Raw genomic sequence first — 24,125 nt, 5'->3', positions numbered from 1 at the left:
TTCAAATCACCACAAGGCTTAAGTAACCAAATCATTGTTATGTTGAGAGCCAACTGGATAGTAATAAAGGGCAAGTAATAAATGTATAGAATACACACAGACACACACACATAGACACACACACAGACACACACACACAGACACACACACAGAGACACACACAACATACACACAGACACACACACACATACACACACATATACACACAGACACACACAGACACACACACATATACACACATACACACACACACAAGCTTGTGGTTGGCACATACATTATTGGAACTTGTGTGATACTTAAGCCAACAACAGACTTTCTTCCAGGACTGTTTCATCCAGACTTAGAACTACTTTATTACATGGCTTAGATTTAGCACACACTGATAGCAAATGGTGGTTTACTGGTTGTCACTTTTATCGATGGTAATTTGTATTGCTACATAAAGGTCTGACCCAACTGGAGGTCCACCCTCCATCTACTGCTACATCCTACTATTGGATTGAAGATACATATATGTGAGTGTTTTGTATGTATGCTCGCCACATGCATGACTGATGCCTGCAGAGGTCAGAATAGAGCATCAGACCCCTGGAACTGGAGTTACAGATGGTTGTAAACCACCATGTAGGTGCGGAGAACCAAACCCAGGTCCTCTGCAAGAGCAGCCGGTGTTCCAATTGTTTAGCCATCCCTTCAGCTTCTCTGTGCTGCCTTTTGGACTGCTTCATTCAAACATGCATGTAGAGAATGGTGGACACTTAATCTGCTGTTTTAAGATGCTATTTGTTTGAAACTTAACTAGCTCTCTGTAATAACTTTGAGTATTCCATTCACCTCAGAATTTTTCTGAAAGATTTATAGAGCCTGTTTGTGTTCATAATGGTGAATATTGAAGAGTTATAAGTTATTTAATATGTGCAGAAATGCCCAAACTTTTTGCTCATTTTAATGGCTCTGGCTTCCAAATTCCAAGCTTGAACTCGTTTTGATCCCATTTTAGAAATGTGTTGTGAACAGGAAAAGGCTACCAAGTTAGTTGTCCTAACGCCTTTCCCTAATATATTCACACCCATATATATCAGTGGTGCTAATTAGACATAAAACTGGTCTGAGAAAGAAGAAGACCAAGCTCGACACTCTAACTGAGCTGTATTTGCAGATAATAAACCCAAATGCTCAACGGGTCAGAAACTATCACATGCACTGGGGATCTGGGGTCCCGAGGTGGCCTGCACTCCACCTTTGGAACCTGCAATGACGACAGTGCAGTGGTTGGGCCAAACACACCTGTGTTTCCCATTCATGAGCACCTGCTGACTAATACCTCCGTGTTGTGCCATGATGGCCAGCAAACTTCTTTACCGTAATATTTTAACCTGGTCCCTCCCAGCAGTGATGCAGATGTCTGTGTCTTAATCTGCCCCAACTGCACATACACAGCGGTAACCTGGAAGCAGCTTGTATCAGCTGTTGAAAACTGACAGTTAGATAGCCTCGCCCCCAATACCTGTGCCCAGTAATTTGCACTTGTGACTTAAAATCAGCCTGATAAAAACATTTGTAAGACAGAAAAGTTCAAACAGCATAAATCCAGGGGCTCACTCCTTCTTCCTCTACAGAGCCTGTTTCTAAACATTTTCCATTAAGTAACAAGACGTACACATCTATTCCTATGTCATTTTTGTAAACTCTCCCAGCTTAACCACTAGCAAAAATTCCAAGAACAAATATATAGCAAGGATTCAAAATTTACAGGAACCCCCCCCCCAAAAGGTCCATGACAGAGGTCTGAATTCTTTCTGCATAATGTAAACAGAAGGAGAAATGGTGTGTTGGTTCAGGAACACACAGTGACTCTGTAAGAAGGGCAGTGTCCTCAGAGCGAGAGTCAGTCTCGGCCAGAGCCCAACAGACAGCGTTCACTGAGGCTGGTGTAATGAAATTATGGGCAGCTTCAAGGGAGACAAAGGTGGTGACATGTCCAGAGGCCAGCAACAGAGAGTAGCCGTTCCCAACCCAGAGTCTATAGGACCAAACTGGGAGATATACAGAGTCAATCGCCAAGAGCACTAGCAGAGAATGTTCCAAACCGTGATAAGCCAAGACCCAGAGAAGCAAGAGAAGATCAAGACCAGACATCTCTAGCACCTATGGGGCAGCCAACCAGGGAGTCCAGGGTGCACACTCAGGCGATGCAGGCACGGACATAGGATGGAGAACACCAGAGGACACAGACCTGGGCAACAGAAGGAAATGAAGCAGCCCACCCCACCCAGACTTGCTTTCCTTTCAGTCTGGATTTGTTCTTCCTCCTCTGCGCAGCCTCAGAGGCGTCAAATCACTCTGCCATGCATTCGCACATTTTGACTTGGTTGAGGTTAGCCTACTGTGACTCCAACTTCAAGCAGCACTCAAATGGAAATCACTTGTATAACGTATATAGAAAACCCACACAGATTAGAAAATAGACTAGCAATGTGGAAATACATCATCTTTAACAGGCAAAAACAAAAGTTGGAGACATCTTTCTTTCAAACAGAACAGCAATAGCATTGTAATAGTTCTGCAGACTTGACCAGCTAAACTGGGGGATTGCTGGTGGGTCTCTTGAGCCTGTCACCCCACAGCTTTCACTGAGAAAGTGCCCCGTTTCTACTTCTTATCTACACCACAGATATAAAGACAGTGCATTTTAAGTTTGTAAAAGTTCGCCAGGCATAGTGGGGTACACCTTTAATCCCAACACTCAGGAGGCAGGGGCAGGTGGATCTCTGTGAGCTTGAAGCTAGCCTGGTCTACACAGTGAGTTCCAAGATAGTCAGAACTACATAGTGAGACCCTGTTTCAAAGGGGGGGAAGATGGTAAAAGTTGTTGCTATGATACACACAGCAAAATGATAATAGCAGCCACTCCCACCCAGTGAAGCATTATGTAAGAGGCAACATCTCTTCATGGTTTGGCTAGTGTAATTGTTGTCTAGGGCTGACATAAGAAACTGCCACAGACTGGGTGGCTTAAACAGCATACATCCTTTTTCTCCCAGTTCTGAAGTCATGAGACCAAAACATGGGTTCCCCTGAAGGCATCTTGCTCTACTAGCTACTATGAACCTGTTAGATACGGTTTCATCTTGTTTTCTGCATAACAATGTAGCAAAGAGCTACATTTAAACAAACAAGCAAACAAACAAACAAACAGGGCTTAAAGAAAGGTCATTAGTCATTGGAAGAGTGTCCTCGGAAGGAATTCGGGTATTTTTCCTTGTGAGACCCCCAGTTCTCATTGTGAATTCCCTCTCTGTCCCACCACAGTGAACCCACCTGCCATGAGAGCATCTCTGGAGCTGAACAGAAGCCAGCATCCTGACAGAATACTTTTAAACATACCCACCTTGAGCATTTTGGTACAGTAAATAAAAACAGACAAATGCACTGGCGGGAAGCTGCTTCCTCCAGGGTCTTCCCCCTGTGTCTTCCTACATCTTAATCTCCAGTTCTTTCATAGGGATGAGGCATACTTGTGAGGGTCTACCGTTTTGAACCTATTGTCTTTGTCTTGTCTTTGAAGACTGCCTCCAAATGCATTTACAACCTGGGATGCCGAGGGTTCGACTTCAATGTAAGAATTGTGTAGAATGTTCATACAACGTCTCTCCTACGTATATCATGCCACAGGGGCCTTGGGGTGTGTGTGTGGGGAGGGAGTGGGGGAAGGGGAGGGATCTACCATTGGCCTTCCTTAGCTTCTCCTTGGTCTAAATGTATCATTCCTTGGCTCCTTTCTACCTTCACATGCTCAGCCAAATTACCTGATTAATTATAGTTGAAAAGGAATCTGATTCTTTCAGCATGTGGGCCTATTCATCTCTCCAGTCACAGGAGCTTTCTTGAGACCATGCCAACACTGATACAGGACTAGAATGCAGTGATTCCAAATATCTTTAAGGACAGAAATAGGGGTGTCTGAGAAAAGAGGATGATTTGTGCTCTGCTTCAGGCTAAGAGGAAACAGTAAAGGGCACATGGCAGGAGAGGCTGCATCCTTGCTAGTTCCTCCTGTACTGAGGCAGATACCTCACACATCATCACTGCCCCTAACTTGAATGGCCTTTGTCTTGATTCAGAGTTCCTGAAAGTCTTTCCCTACAGACTTCCAATGTTCCAATGTGATTTTATAAAAGCTTTTGAAACAACAAACTCTCTCCAATTTCTCTTAAACAACTTTAACAAATTTTAACAAATATTCTTAAGGTGAAAAAAATTTTTACTTTTAATCATGGTTTTAGAACTGGGATCCACGAACTAGTGCCTTGGGCAAATGCTGCCCTGTTTTCTAGACATCCCTCAGAGTGAACTTCCTTCTATCAAACATTTTAAAAAGGGGCTCGTGACTTGTGAGACTGCATGAAACTCAAATGGCAGAATTTTATCCAGAAATGAAGTTAGTGACACATAGCCTTGACCATTAGCCTCCATATTGTCTGTCTGCTCTCACACGGTAGTGAGAACACTTACTAGGAGGTCAGAAGGCACATGAAACCGAAAAGATTTACTCTTTGGCCTTTCACAGGATAGGTCTGCCAAGCCTCATCTAGGTCAGTAGTGTGTCTACATCCTCCCTCCCCTCAGATACTCCTCCCCTCTGTGATGCTTCAGTCACCAGGTTTACCTGCAAACGGCCAGAGCCCTTTCACCTCCAGGGCACCAGAATCATCACTGCGTTTACCTGGAATTCTCTGGTCCTGACTGCTATCACCGACTTCCTTCTCCTAGGGATTTAGTTCTAAAAATCAAATCTCCCAAGAGGCTTTTTTTTCCCCCAGGCATTCCCTAAAGCCACTTTCCAGTCTGTGCAACTTCAGTAGTCTTCCCCCAGTTACACACACACATACTAAAGTGTTTAGGTAAATTGTAACTTTTGAGCTGTTGAAAACAAAATAATTGACTGAGGTGTGTGTGTGTGTGTGTGTGTGTGTGTGTGTGTGTGTGTGTGTGTGTTAGGTTAGGTTATATGGTTAGGTTATATGATCATGTGTGTATGTATGCGTGTGGGCATCTATGGGGAGGTCAAAGGTCAATGTTACACATTTTCTTTTACTCTCTACCTTGTCTTTTTGAGACAGGATCTCTTTCTGAACCTAGAGCTTATGAATTCAATTGGACTGGAGGAATCCAACTACCTCTACCTCACTAGCACTGGGACTGCAGATGTGCAGGACCCTGCACAGCACTGGGACTGCAGATGTGCTGGACCCTGCACAGCACTGGGATTACAGATGTGCAAAACCCTGCACAGCACTGGGACTGCAGATGTGCATGACCCTGCACAGCACTGGGATTGCCGATGTGCACGACCCTGCACAGCACTGGGATTGTAGCTGTGCACCACCCTGCACAGCACTGGGGTTACAGATGTGCACCACCCTGCACAGCACTGGGGTTACAGATGTACACTACCCTGCACAGCACTGGGACTGGAGATGTGCACCACCCTGAACAGCTTTTACTTGGATGCTGAGGATCCAATCTCAGGGCTCATGCTGGTCCACCCAGCTTCACCAACTAAATCGTCCTTCCAGCCCCAACTTTAACTTAAAAAAAAAAATCCATAACATATTTTCTTAATTTGATGTTTAAAAGTGATTGTCTATTGAGTAAATCTTGGAAATTATAGGAGATTGCAAAGCAGAAGAGAAAATTTAAATAACAACTATAGAAAATTCATCAGTGCACATGAGAGAGAGCAATAAGAAAGTGCGCTAGTGTGTAGAGTTGGCCTGAACAAGGGCCTCCTGAGAATGCTGGCCTTGAACACGGGCCTCCTGAGAATTGCCCTCTTTGAAGCAGAGAGAAAGAGCTCAGCAGGCTTCTAGAATTTACTAGAACCTTGACTTTGGACTTTCTGGCCTCAAGAACCAGGAACACTAACTTCTGTCATGTATAAATTGTCTCAGCTAAGATCTTTTGTTAGAACAGCCCAAATAGACTAAGACACTCGGCAATGGAATGGTGGGCATTTCCTCTCTAGGGCTCCTCTCTCTCCGGGGTGACCTGTGTGTTCTGAAATGGGTTGGATGGCCTGGAGGTCATTCAGAACTTTAGCAAAACAGTTTGTGTTTCACAAGCAGAGCTATGTGGAGAACGCATTCACTCTGTACACAGGATGTAGCCAGCAGCTGAACTGTTTTTTTTCTTTATTAGATATTTTCTTTATTTACATTTCAAATGTTATCCCCTTTCCTAGTTTCCCCTCCAAAAATCCCCTGCCCCCCCTCCCCAACTCACCCACTCCCATTCCTGGTCCTGGCATTCCCCTATACTGGGGCATCAAGCCTTCACAGGACCGAGGGCCTCTCCTCCCATGGATGACCGACTAGGCCATCCTCTGCTACATATGCAGCTAGAGCCACAAGTTCCACCGTGTGTTTTCTTTAATTGGTGGTTTAGTTCCAAGGAGCTCGGGGGTGCTGGTTAGGTTATATTGATGTTCCTGCTATGGGGCTGCAAATCCCTTCAGCTCCCTGGGTGTTCCTCTGGCTCCTTCCCTGGGGACCCTGTGTTCCATCCAATGGATGACTGTGAGCATCCAGCTGAACTGTTGCTCTCTTTATTTCTTCTTGAGGAATAGTTTTGGGTTTTTTGTTTTGGTTTGGTTTGGTTTGGTTTTTCAGGGAAGGACTTTGTCTTAAATAGGAGAGGAAACTCAAAATCATGAGAATATTCCAAAACTTAGTTCAAGTATAAATACTCACTGTTACTTCAAGTTCCTTCTTAATGTTTCATCCGTTGTCGAAAGACAGGAACTATACAACAGGGGTGGGGCCATAGGGTATTTTATTGCAGTTTCTTTCCCCAGGAAGACTTTCAAGAGCCATCACGTCACTCTGACCCATTTCATACAGTGGAGACCAGGGTGTTATAGACTAACTGAAAACCATTTGCCACTCCTGCCATTAGCCCAGTGCAAGAGACAAAGCCACTGGGAGAGACAGAGAATTCAGTTTTCCTGCTGCTTGTATTTACTGGTTTTCATTTTTTATTCAAACACAATGCTCGTGGACTGCTGGGAAGTCCACGGCTCTGAGATGCTCTGTTCAGGAAAAGTTGAGGTCCGTCAGATGAAATGTTTCAACTGTCCTTCCAGGCTTCATCAAATGTCTATTCATCCCCAGGAATGGCTGGGACTGGAGTGAACGCCACAGAGCCTGTTCAAAACTTGTCTGCACAAAAATGTAGATGACAAAGCAAACGAAGCGAGGCTTGATCTTCAGCTCCAGAGAGCGGTGAGTGACTGACAGGGGCACCACCACTTGGCCTGTTCGTGTTTGCAACCCACAAGGAGATGGATGTTCAGGGATGAAGATGGTGGAGAGAGGCTCCTTGGAGTGTCTCCATGCTATCATCCATCCTGTGTGTGTTTGGTTGTCCAAAAGCTCTGGGCCTGTTCAGTTTTTCAAAAAAAAAAAAAAAAAAAAAGTTAAAAGAGCTTGAAGGGCAAGACTTGAACACATTTTAATAATAGAATTTTGACTATATTATGGAGTGCTCTTGATTAGTAGCAGTGAGGTCTCTCAAGATTTACCTGTCTCTAGGCTCAAAGTCATTAGTCTACCAGACTTGGTGCAATACCTGTCACCTACACACTGACATCTTGTATATGTGTGTATATATAGCACACATATACAAAATGCTCTTCTATTTAACTCTGGTTTCCTTCCGGGACACTTTTAATAAACCAAACTAGTTTCCATAGTGACTCTGGGGGTTATCATGGTTCATTCTTGTGCCTCGCTATCAGCAGTGAGCCACCAAAATTCAACCTCTTTAAGAACTTTGTCATTCACCCTCTCCTCTCCGTACCCATTGCTGTTCCCAAACTCTCTTTCTTTCCTAAAGGCACAGCTCTAGCCTCGCATGGTCTTAGGGCCCTGGCTCACACAGTGTTTGGTACCTAGTGGAACCCCTATGCTGTGTATTTTAGCACAAATTCTTGTTTAATTTAGAAGAACTTATGGCTGCCCGGGCATAACGTGAGTAGCAGTGGAATGCAAAAGTGATTGAGCCATGCATCCCTCCTAGCAGGATTACCTGCCAGGAATCACCACTGCAGAATAGGTTCAACTGAGCTAAGATATTACATCTCCAGGTGGCCTGTGATAAACAGTAATATATTATCCGAGGTAAGAATTCTCACTCCTGTTCATATCAATGTGCTTTGCCAACTCTTGAGATTGGGAGAATGTAGAACAGAGCTGAGTCCCACAGGTGACCAGATCCACGGAGATGTGTCACATAAGGCTCTTGCCGTGAGAAGGCAAAGGGAGAAAGCTCAGTGGCAAATGTAGCTCAGGCTGTGCCTCTAACACCAGACACACCATGAGAAAAAAAAACAAAAAACGATAATTCACATTTGAGTGAGAAATAGGAGAGTCTGTCCCTCCTCTCTGGGCTCTGCTTCCTCACGCTGCTTACCTTAGGAACAGTGGCTCTTATTCTAGGTGATAATCTAATAAAGCTCTGGTTAGATTTCCTGAAATTTTTTAACTGTGGATATGAATGCATTCCCAAAATCTTCCATGTTCCTCTTGAAAGGACATTTTCCATGATGTTGGGAGAGGGGATGAAGGCCACTGTCAGGCATCTGAGGGTGGCTGCCACACTTGACCAGGAGGCAGGGAAGATTTATTCTCCTTGAGATAAAGGAGCTGCTGAACTCATCCTGCGATTTATCACCTGCATCAAAGCAGGATAAACTGGGAGCTAATAAAACAATCCGCTTGGCCAGGGACCATTTCAGAGATTGCTCAAAACCTAGTGAACCATCTCAGCTTCCGGAAAACGCCACTGATTATTAAGCATTGCTACAAATAACCGGGTCTTTCTCCCACCACACCCCCTCTCTCCTTCTCTCTGTCCCTCATTCTTTTCTCATTTCTTTCTCATCTTTTGTGTCTCTGTTTTCTTCCTCCCTTCCTTCACTTCTGTTCCTCTTTATTTCCTTTTTTCTCACCTAAGCTAATTTTGGAGATTAGTCAAGCCTGGAGAACTTGAGTGACATGAAGTGGTGTCCGCAGGTTCTTGCACGCGAAGCTTGCTTCTGTGCTACTAACTGTTTTGCAGGTCGTAGATCCTTTAACTGAGGTCTGGCTCCATGATGCACATTACTAGGCTGAAGACTGGGAAGTTCAAACCTTTCCCTTACCCAGCTCTTTTCAGTCCCTAGGCCGCAAGCACACTGTATTTCCCTCTGCTGCACATCCCTGCCATCCTGGACTGAGCCAGATCCAACATATTTCACACAGAGAGAGAGAGAGAGAGGGAGAGGGAGAGGGAGAGGGAGAGGGAGAGGGAGAGGGAGAGGGAGAGGGAGAGGGAGAGGGAGAGGGAGAGGGAGAGGGAGAGGGAGAGGGAGAGGGAGAGGGAGAGGGAGAGGGAGAGGGAGAGGGAGAGGGAGAGGGAGAGGGAGAGGGAGAGGGAGTATAGAAAGCTGGTGTTGGCCGGGCAGTGGTGGCACACACCTTTAATCCCAGCACTTGGGAGGCAGAGGCAGGCAGATTTCTGAGTTCGAGGCCAGAATGGTCTACAAAGTGAGTTCCAGGACAGCCAGGGCTATACAGAGAAACCCTGTGTCAAAAAACAAAAAACAAAAAAAAAAAACAAAAAACAAAAAAAAAAACCGGAAGCTGGTGTTGGAGAAGTGGTGTCACCACTGTCATTGGCCTTGGGGACCCGTCTGTGGGCTGAATTTGGAAGACTTCAGAGCTAGCAATACCCTCGAATGATGTGAGTCCCCACTTCATGGGCAGTTCTGATTAGAGTTATGAGACCAGCAAGCTAAGAGAAATGTAAACAGTCAAGATTGCACTCCTGAGGCTTCAGGTGGGGACTGAGCTAGAGGTCATTCAGCTTATATCCTGGCAAAGAATATGGCTAGGTTTTTCCCATGTCTTAAAAGTCTAAGTGAAGATGCTTCAATATGAATGCGCTAATCTGTTTGACGGTATTCCAGTGGCAGGGTTACTGCTCGCCGTTTGCAGTCAGATTTATAGTGAGCCCAGAAGGGAAATGGCAAAGCCTAAGAACATGAAAAACTCCTGGTCTGGCAAGAAGATGAGTGTGAACTCAGAGTCACACGTAAGGCAGTTGTGTTAATAAAGGCGTTGCCACGAAAGAGTCTGCACTTCACAGTGGGACAATGGAAGGAGTCTCGTAGGAGTCAGACTCTACTCAGCAAAAGCTGTAGGTTATAAAAATACTGATTCTCTCAGGCTCCCCAGGCCTGCTCTTTGGCTCACAGATGGTTTTCTTTTTCTGCATCCATTTCCAGTGTGCCCTGGCATCTCTATGTAGGTTCATCTCCTTATAGGGGCACCTCAGTAAGGTTGCATTAAGGTCATTCTAAAAGCTTCATTTTTAGCTTTATCATCACGCTGAAATCCATCACATTTTGAGACAAAATAAATTGTAATTAACGTATTGGGAAGAGGTGAAGACACAGCTCAGTCTGTAAAGCACCTCCTGCTTCCTGTCCTTCATCTCTTCCTTTCTTTCATTCCAGGTTTTATTTTCTCAATAAATACTTACTGAGGACTTAGCAGGGGCCAGATACTACAAAGAAAATGAGACAAAATCCTCTACAAAATCCTTTTTGTATATACATACACACTCTCACACACACTCTCATACACATACACACACACTCACATACACCACAGACACACTCATACTCACACATACATTCACACACCACACACATACACAGTCACACAACACACACTCACACATACACCATACACATTCACATTCCACACCACACACCATACATGCACATTCATGTTCACACATACACACACTCATGCACACACACCACACCACACATACACCATACACACACACTTATACACACACCTACAAAAGTCTGTTCTGTGACTCCTCTGGCATCTTCTAACATTGAGACTGAGACTGGTTCTTGTCACATTGCAATTAGTGGCAGAGACCTTACTAACCAGCAGGGTCAACACCAAGACAGTATGGGATAATGGCCCCACCGATTATACTCGCCAGGAGGTAGATTTGTGATAATAAATGAAAACCAGTGCCCAGCGTGAGAGATGTTAAAATCAAAGTGCTTTTGGTAAGGAAGAAATGGCCCGTGCTTGAAGGGCCACCCGGAAGAGCGATTTAACCTGAGTAGGGCTTTTTCAGAGAATAGCTTGAGATAAGGGAGGAAAGGGAAGTTGAAACGCAGGCCGACCATTGAATAAAGGCAAAGATAAGGTTACGCTTGTAGGCGGCTTAAAGGCGTTGAAGATTCTGGGAAAGAAAATGAAGCATCACAAACCGTATCCTAGGCTAACTTAGCTGCCAGTTATAAGCAGAAGAAAGTGGCTGTAAGGTAGGAAAATATACCCCAAAGCAAAAGAGAAGTTTAAGACCACAAGTATATAATTGAAATCAGAAAAGAAATCTGGCTCTTAGATAAATTTTTGTGTTGATGAGTATACTAATAAGACATTTCTAAATATTAAGCCAAGGGAGCGCCTTCAATGAGGAATTGAAGAGGATGGAGAGAAAACGCCAGAAAAGGATTCAGACACAAAGCCCACGAAAAACAAAGCAGGGGATTAAAGATGGCAGTGAACAAGGTTTCAGAAATGACTTGGTTAAATTTCATAATATCTTACAAATAATTCATAATAAATAAGTAAACTAATGGGTTATTTAACTTTCTGGCATAGCAAAGGGAGGGCAGCTCCCCCTCTCAGGACATTAAGAATATGTGTGGCGACCTTATAAAAAGCCTGCTTGCTTCAGGGCCTTATCCAGTGCGCAAGACTGGTCAGGGGTTTGCAATTGCTCTGATGTACATCTCAGAACTCACTCATTGTCCCCAACACATTTTTATTCTAAGGTTAAATCACTACACTCATTTTACACCAATGTTTTTCATAAGTGAGGGTGCAAACTCTAAATTGCTAAAACTGCCCCAGGAATCAAAGCTTCAAACCGGATGATAATCCCTCCCTCTGAGTGCTTGGTTCATGGAGCACACATAGCCTGGAGAAGTGCAGTCTGGTTCTGTGCTGGACTTGAGTAAAGCAAGGATTTGTTTGTTTGTTTGTTTGTTTGTTTTTATTGGAAGCTCAAGTAAACAAGGTCTCCTTGGTCCTGTATTTGTTCGATTTGATTGTACTGATACCAAATGGGGCCTATATTTTATCTTATTTCCTATAACTACAGTTCTCAGTGTTCTGCTAAAATGCCTGACAGAAATGCCTCAAGGAACGACAAAGTTATTTTGACTCACAGTTTGAAGATGCAATCCACGCTGGCAGGGAACACATAGGTCAGGAGTGTGAAGCGGAAGTTCACAGTGTGGCTGCAGCATGAAGCGGAAGTTCACAGAGTGCCTGCAGCGTGAAGCGGAAGTTCACAGTGTACCTGCAGCGTGAAGTTCACAGTGGTGTGCCTGCAGCATGAAGTTCACAGTGTGCCTGCAGCAAAGGTCGAGAGCCACGAATGCCGGTGATGATTGTTTTGTGCTTTACTCAGCCCAGGATGGCAGCCTCTGACGTGGTCTAACCTCCACTCGGGGTGGGACTTCCCTCCTCTGTTAACCTCTCTGGAAACAGCCTGACTGATACAGTCAGTGGGCTCTTTCTAGGTATTTCTCAATCCAGCCAATACAATGACAGAGATTACCGATCACACTTGCTTTTAGAATCTCCTCTTCTTGTTCTTATTCCACACTGGTTCTGATACCTGATGTTCATCAGGAAGTATTTGGTAGGTAAATAATGAGTTTCCAATGTTCAATTAGGTCAACAGGTATATTAAACCTGACCAGTGTACCATATCAGTTAGGGATGCTTCAGCCAGTGAGTAATAGAAGATTTCTCACACAAAAGTCTGAACATGGAAGCAGAGGCCCTAGGCTCGCCTTGCTGCTCAGTGACATCCCGGGAGACCACGGCTCACGCCATCTTTTCATACCCATAATACTTAGCAGATGCTTTCATCCTGGTTCTTTGCTCTTGGTCACAGTGTGCCTGTTTCGTCTGCACCATCAGGGTATGCTCCAGGGGGGAGCAAGGGATGCCAGCAAGGCTTGTCTCTCCTCTATAAGGAAAGAAAGAACTTTTCCAGAAGCATCCCTAAGCATTCTCTATGTTGTCTCATTGGCTAACACTGGACCCCACAACCATTCCTAAACCAGTTACCAACCTTTGAACATCATATAACTCACCCTAGCTGAAATTGGTAAATTAGTTTAGGATAATCATTTGTCAATCACAGAATCCAAGGGTATATTCTACACCCCTGAAACCAAAGAAGCCAAGCAAATGGGATTCCATTGGCTTGGAAACAAGGATAGATGTAGGCTAATAACAGAAAATGCCTTTTATTATGCAGTTTTGGGTGAGCAAGTATTTGTATATCTCTAGTCAAGGTCACTAAGCCATATGTAGACTTTACTAGTAGACCCTAAACATGACCTGTTTTCCTGTCCAACAACATTGCTTAATTTCCACCATGAACCTAGAAAGGGAATTTAGAGCTGGAGATACAGCTCAGTGAAATAACATTTAATAACATTAAAATTTCAGCATCTCACACACACACACACACTTACATACATATATATACTCAAACACATATACACATTTACACACATATACATACACACACTCAGACACACATAGACACCCACTCATACACATATATACATTCACATGCACACATACACACTTGCACACACATTCATATACACGTGTACACTCACTTTTACACTCACACATACACACAAAGTCCGGGGGGCAGTGGAGATGGCAATAGATGTCTGGCTGATTTGATGAATCCACTGGTATCTGGCAGTTTCGTGTCTTCCCCTTATGTTCTGTGCTTGGCTTTCCACAGAAATGTGAATGTTTAGGGCTTTGCTCATGCCTTATCCACACCCACATCAAAAGACCTAGCACAGCAATTGGTATGAGCTCAATAGATATGTTTTTAAATAAGTTCAAGCTATGGATGGATTAAACAGAATGTTACAAAAGAGAGAAAAACTTCCTGGAGACTTTTATGGTTATGACTGACACTGAGAAGTTTGGTTGTTTATTATCTGAAGAACTATAGAGTGTCAATACATATTTTTTAAGTATTCAACATCCTCAGCTATCAAGGAAGTACAAATGAAAACTCTTGCAATTCCATTTTACCCTAGTCAGACTGGCTATTATCATCAAGAATTACAAACGCTGGTGAGGGTCTGGGGGAAGGGGAATCCGTATTCACTGTTGCTAGGAGGATAACCGGATGCAGTCGCTGTGGAAACCATATGACCGAGCTCTATCACTCCGAGGCATATAGGACTATATACGTGTCTTAATCAAGACTGTATTGCTGCAACAAAATGACCATGAGCAAAAAGCAGGTTGGGGAGGGAAGGGTTAATTCAGTTTATAAGTCCACATTGCTGTTTATCACTGGAGGAATTCAGGTCAAGAACTCAAGCAGGGTGGGAACTTGGAGGCAGGAGCTGATGCAGAGGCCATGGAGGTGTGCTGCTTGCTGGCTTGCTCCTCCTGGCTTGCTCAGCCTGCTTTGTTATAGACCCAAGGACCACCAACCCAGGGATGGCACCACCCACAATGTCCTGGGCCCTCCCTCACTGATCAGTAATTGGGAAAATGCCTTACAGCTGGATCTCATGGAAGCGTTTCCTCAACTGAGGCTCCTTCCTCTCTGATGACTCCAGCGTGTGTCAAGTTCACACTAAGCCAGCCAGTACAATACCCTATCATACTGAAGAGATGCCTACATGTGCATACTTATTACTGCTGTATTCATAACAGCAAGGGAGTGAAATCAGCCTATCTGGTCATCAGCAGATGAAGGGGTAAAGAAAATGTGATACATATACACAGTGGAATTTGTTCCTCGATAAAAAAAGTAAATAAAAATGGCAGAAATTTTGATAGAACTGTAAAATACTATATTATATAAAGTAACTCAAGGCTCAGTAAAACAAACACCACATTGTGTCTCTCACATACAGACCTTAGCTTCTCATTTGTATTTGTGTGTGTTTCTGTGGGAGTGAGCATGTATACAGGCCAGGAAACTCAAAAGTCACCTGCTAACTTGTTGGTCAGGAAAGCCTGAGGCTCCCAGAACAACACAGGACACTGCCGCTGCAGTTGGCTGCTCAGCAGATAAGATCATAAGACCCTACTGCCAAAGACACTGTCGCCTTTGGTTGCAGGACATTCTAAGTCAAGCTGGGACTGAGCTGGAAACTTCTTTCCCTGCTGGATGGCTTCATAGTGCCAAAAGTGCCACGTGGATTCTGGGAAAGGACTGTCCTCCCCAGATTTTCTCAGCTGTGGACCTTGCATGATACACTCCACACTTGCCAGGCAAGATGGTCTCACCAGTGCATAACTTGCATAATTTGGTGACGTAACTGCTATGGGAGTAGACTGCAGCTTTCTAGTTGAAGTTCACGCCCATGAAGTAGGAGATAATCCGGGCCTGGTACAGCCTGGTCAAAAGCCCATAGCTGGCAAAATTACAAGCCATAGTATAGAAACTATGCTAAATTGAACTTTTCTATCCACCAGCCTGCCTTCTAAATATTTCTTCGTATGCCCACAGATAAGTGGTGTTCCTAGCTGGTTTTGAAGGTTTGTTTGTTTGTTTGTTTGTTTGTTGAGGAGAGGGCTTTGCAGGTGGTGAGTTTTTTTATTTCTGTTTACTTGCTTTGTTTTGCATTACTACAGAGACCATGACTGGTCAAAGTGCGTCTTAAAAGTGAATAGTGGATGCTCAGTTCTAAATGTGGCATCTCTTCCCTGTCCCCTCGATGGCTCAGGGGACATTGTGAAAGAGGGAGCAAGCATTAAGAACACAAAAGGAGGAAACAGGAAGAGAAGTTTATGTGGAATTGCGGAACCTTGTGCTCTGGACAGGACATGAACAATTGAGCTCACAGCAGTTATGATTGCCAGACAAGAGCTGCACAAGATCCAGTTTGTCAGCATCCCCCCGTGGATGAAGGCCAGGCTCAAGAGGCCTCACCCCTTCCTGATAATTTGTGGGCAGTTCGGGATCACCAGCGGAGAGAGACTCCACAGCTCCCTGAAAACTATTGGCAGTTAACGGCCACAGGGGGAAGGAGAAACATTTTCTTCAGTGCCATAGCCCCTGGTAAGTTGCCTGTGTTACAATAAATAACCCCTTAGGCTTAAGCATGCATAAACCTTAGTTAAATTCTGTGCATCACCACAAAACGATGGAAGGGAAACACGGAAGTAGAAAGGGTTCCTTAGGAAGGAGTGGTGGGGAGACAAGATGGGAAAATGGGGCAATGAACAGTATCACAGCGTATTACATACATGTATGCAAACATAATGAAATTCACGGTTACATATAGCTAATATATGCCCATAAAAATGTAAAGAAATGGGTAGATTATATAGTGTGCAAAGTGTCCATGAATAATAGTTGTCTTCGTTTTATGTTGTTACTGGTTCCTGAACAATCCACTTAGAGAATAAGCTGTGTTGGCTCATGGCTTTAGAAGCCACAGATCATGGTCAGCTGTTTTCATTATTTCTGGGCCTGTAGTGAGTCAGAACATCATGGGATAAGGTGTTGAAGGGCACAGGCATTTGTCGTGTGGAACCTGGGAAATGGAAAGGGATAAAAGAAAGGACCAAAGACAAAGTGTCACTTCCTTGACCCCAAGGACCCACCTCCTCCAACCAGACCAGGTTCCTAATTCCACTGCCTCACTTTATGCTGTCACACTATAAACCCAGGAGCAGGGCAAGGGTAAGTTTCCATTTAGGAAGTTTTCCCCATACTGTGTAGCACCAATCTGCATGAAGTTCCAAGAAGACCCGAGACTCTAGCTTTTAAAGAGTCTATCACTGCCAAGTGTGCCCTTTAAGTCACCCTCTTCTGCTGGCTAGTGTTAGGTCAACTTGATACAAGCTAGAGTTATCTGAAAGGAGGAAGCCTCAATTAAGGAAATGCCTCTATAAGATCCTGCTGTAGTGAATTTTCTTAATTAGTGATATATGGGAAGGGCCCAGTGCATTGTGGTTGGTGCCATCCCTGGGCTGGTAGTCTTGGGTATTATAAAAAAAGCAGGCTGAGCAAGCCAGTGAGCAGCACTCCTCCATGGTCTGTGCACTAACTCCTCCTGAGAACCATTCCCTGCTTGAGTTTCTGTCCTGACTTCCTTCAATGTTGAACAGTGAGGTGGACATGTGAGTCAACTAAATTCTTTCCTCCCCAGCTTGTTTGTTGGTCATGGGGTCTCATCATAGCAACCTAACTAAGTCACCTATGTTCTACCTAGATTGAAAATTTTGGTATCATTCAAGTTTCAACAAAACTCATTTCCATATGTCCCATATAAAATCTTCTCCCTTTGTATCTTTCCCTCTGCCATGGATCTTCATAAAAGCACATCAAACAAATCTGTTTGACCATTTTAGTTAGATAATGTACCCTCAAAGGAACGGAAAAACATTTTGGAGGGTAGGAAACTAGGGATGGAACCCAGGGCCTCTTGCATGTTCAACAAGTGTTCGGCCACTGAACTGCATGCCCAGTTCATTCATAGTTTTCATTGATTTGTAAAATAGAACAAAGAAGAAAACAAAAGAGATAATTTGCTCTTGTCAAAAGAGACTAGGTGTGAGTGGCTGGTAGAGGTGTGAATGGCTGGTAGAAGTGTGAAAGGCTGGCAGAGGTGTGAAGGGGTGGTAGAGGTGTGAATGGCTGGTAGAGGTGTGAAAGGCTGGTAGAGGTGTGAAGGGGTGGTAGAGGTGTGAAGGGGTGGTAGAGGTGTGGAGGGGTGGTAGAGGTGTGAAGGGGTGGTAGAGGTGTGGAGGGGTGGTAGAGGTGTGAAGGGGTGGTAGAGGTGTGGAGGGGTGGTAGAGGTGTGAAGGGGTGGTAGAGGTGTGAATGGCTGGTAGAGGTGTGAAAGGCTGGTAGAGGTGTGAAGGGGTGGTAGAGGTGTGAAGGGGTGGTAGAGGTGTGGAGGGGTGGTAGAGGTGTGAAGGGGTGGTAGAGGTGTGAAGGGGTGGTAGAGGTGTGGAGGGGTGGTAGAGGTGTGGAGGGGTGGTAGAGGTGTGAAGGGGTGGTAGAGGTGTGGAGGGGTGGTAGAGGTGTGAAGGGGTGGTAGAGGTGTGAAGGGGTGGTAGAGGTGTGGAGGGGTGGTAGAGGTGTGAAGGGGTGGTAGAGGTGTGAAGGGGTGGTAGAGGTGTGGAGGGGTGGTAGAGGTGTGAAGGGGTGGTAGAGGTGTGAAAGGCTGGTAGAGGTGTGAAGGGGTGGTAGAGGTGTGGAGGGGTGGTAGAGGTGTGAAGGGGTGGTAGAGGTGTGAAGGGGTGGTAGAGGTGTGAAAGGCTGGTAGAGGTGTGAAGGGGTGGTAGAGGTGTGAAGGGGTGGTAGAGGTGTGGAGGGGTGGTAGAGGTGTGAAAGGCTGGTAGAGGTGTGAAGGGGTGGTAGAGGTGTGGAGGGGTGGTAGAGGTGTGGAGGGGTGGTAGAGGTGTGGAGGGGTGGTAGAGGTGTGGAGGGGTGGTAGAGGTGTGAAGGGGTGGTAGAGGGGTGGAGGGCTTGTAGAGGTGTGAATGGCTGGTAGAGGGGTGGAGGGGTGGTAGAGGTGTGAATGGCTGGTAGAGGGGTGGAGGGCTTGTAGAGGTGTGAATGGCTGGTAGAGGTGTGGAGGGCTGGTAGGGTGCAAGCCTAGCACGTGCGAGGCTTGGGTTGGATCCCTCAGAGTGTGAACATCACACACTGCATTGTAATACTCCCTGCATCCGTTCTCCATATATGAACTACAAAGAGGTGCATAAGGAAAGAAGAACTGAGGAGGAAGGAGAGCACCATGCACTGAGGAGAGAGCATTGGTGTGTCTATCGTATTCACAAACAATGTTGACTCTTTCTATGCTCTGGCTCAATCCAGGCCCAAGAAGTGCTGCAGGTACAACCAGAGGTGGATCTGTGCCCAGAGCAACAGTGCCCAGCTGCCTGCCTCCTCCACTGTGGAATCTCATAAAGACCCTCGATGGGTGTCCTAGTATCAGAGCACCCAAGGACAGCACACATGGAGGTATTCAGGCTGCCTAAGGGAGGAGAGGAACAAAAGCCAGCAGTAAGATGGGTGACAGGCCCCTTTACACACTACACTGCTGTGAGTTCAGAGTCCCGAGAGACCGGCAATAGACAAAGGTGACACTGAAGTACCATACTTTGAAAGATCAATACTTACAGATGGGTAAGCCTTGTGTTGCCAAGTATAAACCGATAAGGACATGTGTGCACAATATAAGATTGTGGATCTAAGTACCTCTCAGCACAACACTTGGCTATAGCTATCAAAAACTTTTAGGATTGACTCTTCAGCTAATAATTCTACATTTAATGTTACTTTATGTTTTTAAGATGTATTTGCTTTATTTTATGTGTTATTAGTGTTTCCCCATCTAATGTCAGTCAACAGGTGTCACAACAGAGGGTGGGAGGCCAAACCATCGGAAGTAGTGGCCACTAGAGGAGGCCTGTATATAGATATAGATGCATGAATATAAGCAAATGCAAAAGGAAGGAATAGCCCCTCAAGGCCTTCCAGAATGTGCCCAGCTGTGAGACAGCACTGAGCTCAGGTGGGCCGCAGACATGTTGAAAAGAAAAACATATGTCTGGGACTCAGGGCCTAGCCTCGGAACCTCAAGCTACTCCTGCTGAGCAGGTCATAGAACTAGGCTCCTTCCTGAAGACAAGCTGAAACAACCCAAAGACAACCACTGAGAACAGAGCAGCAAACTCTCCCCCAAGAAGTCCCAACACTGCCAACAGTCCTTCTAAAAGCGCCAAGCGGATCAAGCCATAAGCCAACGATGGACCCTGTGGCGTGAGATAATAAAAGGGCAAATCACGCTATCACTGGCAAGGTACCAGCGGGCCATGTTCTCATCTCTGGAGGACTCTATAACCCGGAGCTCCGAAATTTTGCCACCCGACAGGCTAAGTTCCCACTGGTAGGTCACTACCACACTAGCCCCACTCTTCCAAATTCCCACAGCCTCTTGGGGTGCACTTCTTGCAAACCCATGCGTTGCAGCCGTACCTTTCTCTCTGGAACCCGGTGAGCCGCCGCTTGAAGGAAAACACCACACAAACGTAGTTCAGACTCAACAGGTAACTCAATCGCTGGGCTCCACAACTAGCATCCTAATCATGTAAGCCATATTAAATCTAAATCCTCCGGTGGCAAATCCTGGTGGAGTCACCATCTAAACCGGGTGCCACTTGTAGCTACATCTTGTCCTCCCCACTGTTCCCGTCCAAAAGCCCGTATCTCTCTCCTGCCTCTTCTCTTCCTTTCTCCCACCTGGAAGTCCTGCCTACTCCCCCAGTGATTGTTTCTTTATTCATTAGAAGGATCATATGAAGTCCCGAGTATGTAATTCACTCCTCATCCCAGGCAGCCCCTCTTGGCGAAGCTGAATTAGCATCAAAATACAAACAGCACAAGGGCTACCCCATAACACTCCCCCTTTCTGTCCAATTAAAAGACTCTTTTACCTCAGCCATAAATTGAGCACAACTATCACCATTCTGTAATGTATAAAGTACAAAATACACTGAACACCCAGTCCATCATTTTTGTCAATTAAATAGAACACTGTTATCTATCCTAACTTAAAATAGGCTTATAAAGCCATGTTATAATCTGGTTTAGCCTGCATACTACCTGAAAACCATCTTCTCAAATATATTTTCTCAATGTTAATTGCCTAGGTTGGCTATGAGAATATAACTAGTCTTTCAACCCTGTCAGAAATCTGAGAGTGACCCACATTATCTGAAAATATAGGAAGCCTAACACAGCTTCCAGAACTGAGACAAGTTGTAGAGGCAGCTGCCTAGGTATACAGCCTCAGTAAGACAGGAAGTTGGAGAATCAGGACCCCTCTGAAGGGTTTAATCTAGGCAGGAGACAGAACCACAGGGTCTTGCAGTGAGATCTGTTTTAACCTGTTGTTTGCACCTCAAGTTAGTATATTACCACTTAGGGTAGGAGCAGAAGGTTGTCTTCTCAAGCTTAAACTTTGCCATTATTTTTCTTGATCAAATTTTATACCCAACAAAGGCTATTTGTGTCCAGTGACACTGAGCTGGAAATGCCAGCTGCTTCACCAGAGTCATGGGTGTGTCTAAGCCCCACCCCACCTCAGCTACAAAACCTTAATGGTGTAACTAACAGCAGATTAGAGCGGTCCAGGCCCGTTTCCATTCTGTAGGCGGCATGAATGGCTATTCCCTGTCTCCTTCTGGTGTTTACCCTTTAGCCATGTGGCCTGCAACCTGAACAAGGTGGGAGTCTCCACCTAGCAAGTCAGGCACCCAAACGTGAGTAGTCCAAGTTTGTCATCCTTCCAGCAGTGATTCCTTTCATGGCTATAACACTCTCTGGTTTTACCACAAGCCTTCTCAGGATAACTTGGTCCCTGTGAAGTGGGTCACAGGGTTAGAATGACTCTCCTGCAAACAGGAAGGGGTTTTGGGGAGTATGGGGACTCGTCCAACAGTGCCCAGAAGAAGTGGAGAATGACACTTTCCAGGCCACTGTACTGGGTGTCCACCCGGCCTTTTCTTCTCATGACCATAAAGACCCATGCTTCCTATATTGATATTGGTTGGCTCTGGCCACTCTGGATTTTAAACTTTTACTGAAGTAAAATATATTTGATACAAAACTTACCATCTTAAGTACACAGTTCTGTAACATTCATGTTGTATGACTATTGCAACATTTTCCCAAAACACTGTCCTCATGCCCACTAAGAGGCTGTTTCTCATAACACTACTATCTCCTCTCCTCTTCCTCCTTCCCTGCCTCATATTCTCCCTTCTCCTCTTCTTCTACCCACTCTAGAGATCCCCCCTTCTATCTGCATGAACTGAGTGCTCTGCGAATTTCAGATACAACCCTGTGTTTTTGCACCTAGACCTTGGCGTTCTTTCAAGGCTTGTCTGTGCTGTAGTGTGTGTCTGGACTCCAGTCCTGTTTACCAAGCTTAATTGGAAGTACCCCATTGTATCTGTAAAACTATTCTGCTCAGACATTTGTACTACACTTCTAACTCCCTCCGGGAGCCACCACTTATACTGTCGGTTAAGGAACTGGCTCTCCTCTTTTCATAAAGTCTGGCAGCTTCTCTTTGCTGGAATGAAAAACAATATGACAACAGAATAAAAATGAGACAGGATTTTTCAAACGCACACATGTGCACACATGGCTTACCCAGGCCAAGCCAAGCAATAGTTTTGGCTACACTGGGATATTCTGTGTCTGATTTTTTTCCCCAAACCTGGTTTCCTAGCTTTCTTATGACCATGAGACTTTGGTGGTGTGACCATGAGACAATATTAGAATTGGAAACCCAAGAGTTCTATCATCCATCAAAGCTAAAGAGGTGCCCTCTTTTATAACATCCGTTTTTTGTGGATATGATGTTTTTCCTTTATAGAGTATGTGCTATGACAAGAGAGGAATGAAGCCGAACCTTTGAACCACTGGCAGAACTTTTGAACCACCGCCAGGTCTGCTTCGGCTCCGCCTATTGCGTGCTGCCACCCGCATTCTTCTCCTCCTCTGCTGCCGTGGGAGTGCAGGTGGAGACCATCTCTCCTGGAGACCTGTGCACCTTTCTGAAGCATGGCCAGAGGTGCACTACATGGGGATACTTGAAGATGGAAAGAACTTTGACTCCTCTCAGGACAGAAGCAACCTTTTAAGTTTACACTAGGTAAGCAGGAGGTGATCTGAGAAGGGGTAGCCAGATGAGGGTGGGTCAGAAAGCCAAACTGATAGTGTCCTCAGACTACACCAATGGAGCCAGCGGGCCCCCAGGCATCGTCCTACCACATGCCATTCTTGGTTTTGATGTGGAGCTTCTAAAACTGGAATGACCGAAGTAGCCTCCTCCCTTAGCTCTGCATGTGGATCTGCCATGGAGGAATCTGGTACCTCCAGATGTGTGCACATGAATATGTGGGGAGCTTTGCCTGACGTCACCACCCTTTATAGACACCTACCCGACTGAATGTGTTCTGTCACTTAAGCTTTGCTTAAGATACCTCCATGTCCTCTTCCCCCTTCTGTATGTATGTTGTCCTAACCTATATGCCATAAACCTCAAGTTACTTTATTTGGGAGTGAAGACTCAGTTTCTGTCTTTCAGATCTAAGTTTCCAATGAAGTATATTGTCGTGTTAACAACACAAGTGATGGGTTAATTTTAGAATATGAATTGGTGTGGTGGTGGTGGGGGATTTGCAAGAATTTTTATTTTATTTTAATTTTTTGGATGAAAATGTTATCTATTATATATTAAGACATTCTGTTACTGTGCTGCAAAGCCATAGCAGATTCAAGATGCTGTTGAGGGCTGGATTTTTCTCCAGTGAGGGAGGTCCTGTTAAACTGAAAGCCCTACCCAAACTGAGGTGGGAAGGGAGGGAGGGAGAGAGCCTTTGCTTCTGATAGTCCTCCCATCTTCTGAAACTAGCTGCCTTTTAAAGCAGGTCCCTTCACTGCTGTGTTGGACACTACAATATCTGTCCCTGGGACAGCAGGGACCTCTGAAGCCTTCTTTGTGACCTGGGTTACTTTGTTTTTCTTCCTATGGTTTTTCTAATAGATTTTCTGGACTTTTGTAATCATGTATCTAACCATGCTTCACTCCCTAAATTTAAGAACTTCAGTGGACAGTTTGAATTGAAGGTGCTGTTTGTAGACTTACCACCCAACAGATGCCCAGCCACCACGACAAATCCCTGAGTGTTCTCTAAGAAAATGATGCTGGTCATCACAGTTTCAGCATCTCCTGGGTTTTGATGCTTAACTCTTTGCTGATCTTGGCTTCCTGGCTTTTCCGCCTTCAGTTCCTTCTCAGCCTCTGCTGTCCTTGTGTAGTGATTTGGTGAGAGAAAGCTTTTGTCCCCTGCCCTCTGTACTACATATGCAATTCAAGTTTTATTATTGCAATAAAAGTGCTTTATGCTGGCTTTTCTCAAAAAGAAGGCTTTTCTCAAAAAGAG

At 45.0% G+C, this 24,125-nt stretch overlaps 1 pseudogene; it reads left to right on the top strand.

The window, feature by feature from the left end:
• The first annotated feature begins 22,687 nt into the window (after positions 1-22,687).
• LOC110303439 (peptidyl-prolyl cis-trans isomerase FKBP1A pseudogene) lies at positions 22,688-23,296 on the top strand (annotated as a pseudogene).
• The last annotated feature ends 829 nt before the right edge of the window (positions 23,297-24,125 follow it).

The sequence above is a fragment of the Mus caroli genome, unplaced genomic scaffold, assembly GCF_978045245.1.
Source record: "Mus caroli unplaced genomic scaffold, Mus_caroli_1 scaffold_9, whole genome shotgun sequence".
NCBI classification, from domain to species: domain Eukaryota; kingdom Metazoa; phylum Chordata; class Mammalia; order Rodentia; family Muridae; genus Mus; species Mus caroli.
Note: the sequence above shows the minus strand (reverse complement) of the source record. Positions and strands in the feature narration are given on the sequence as shown.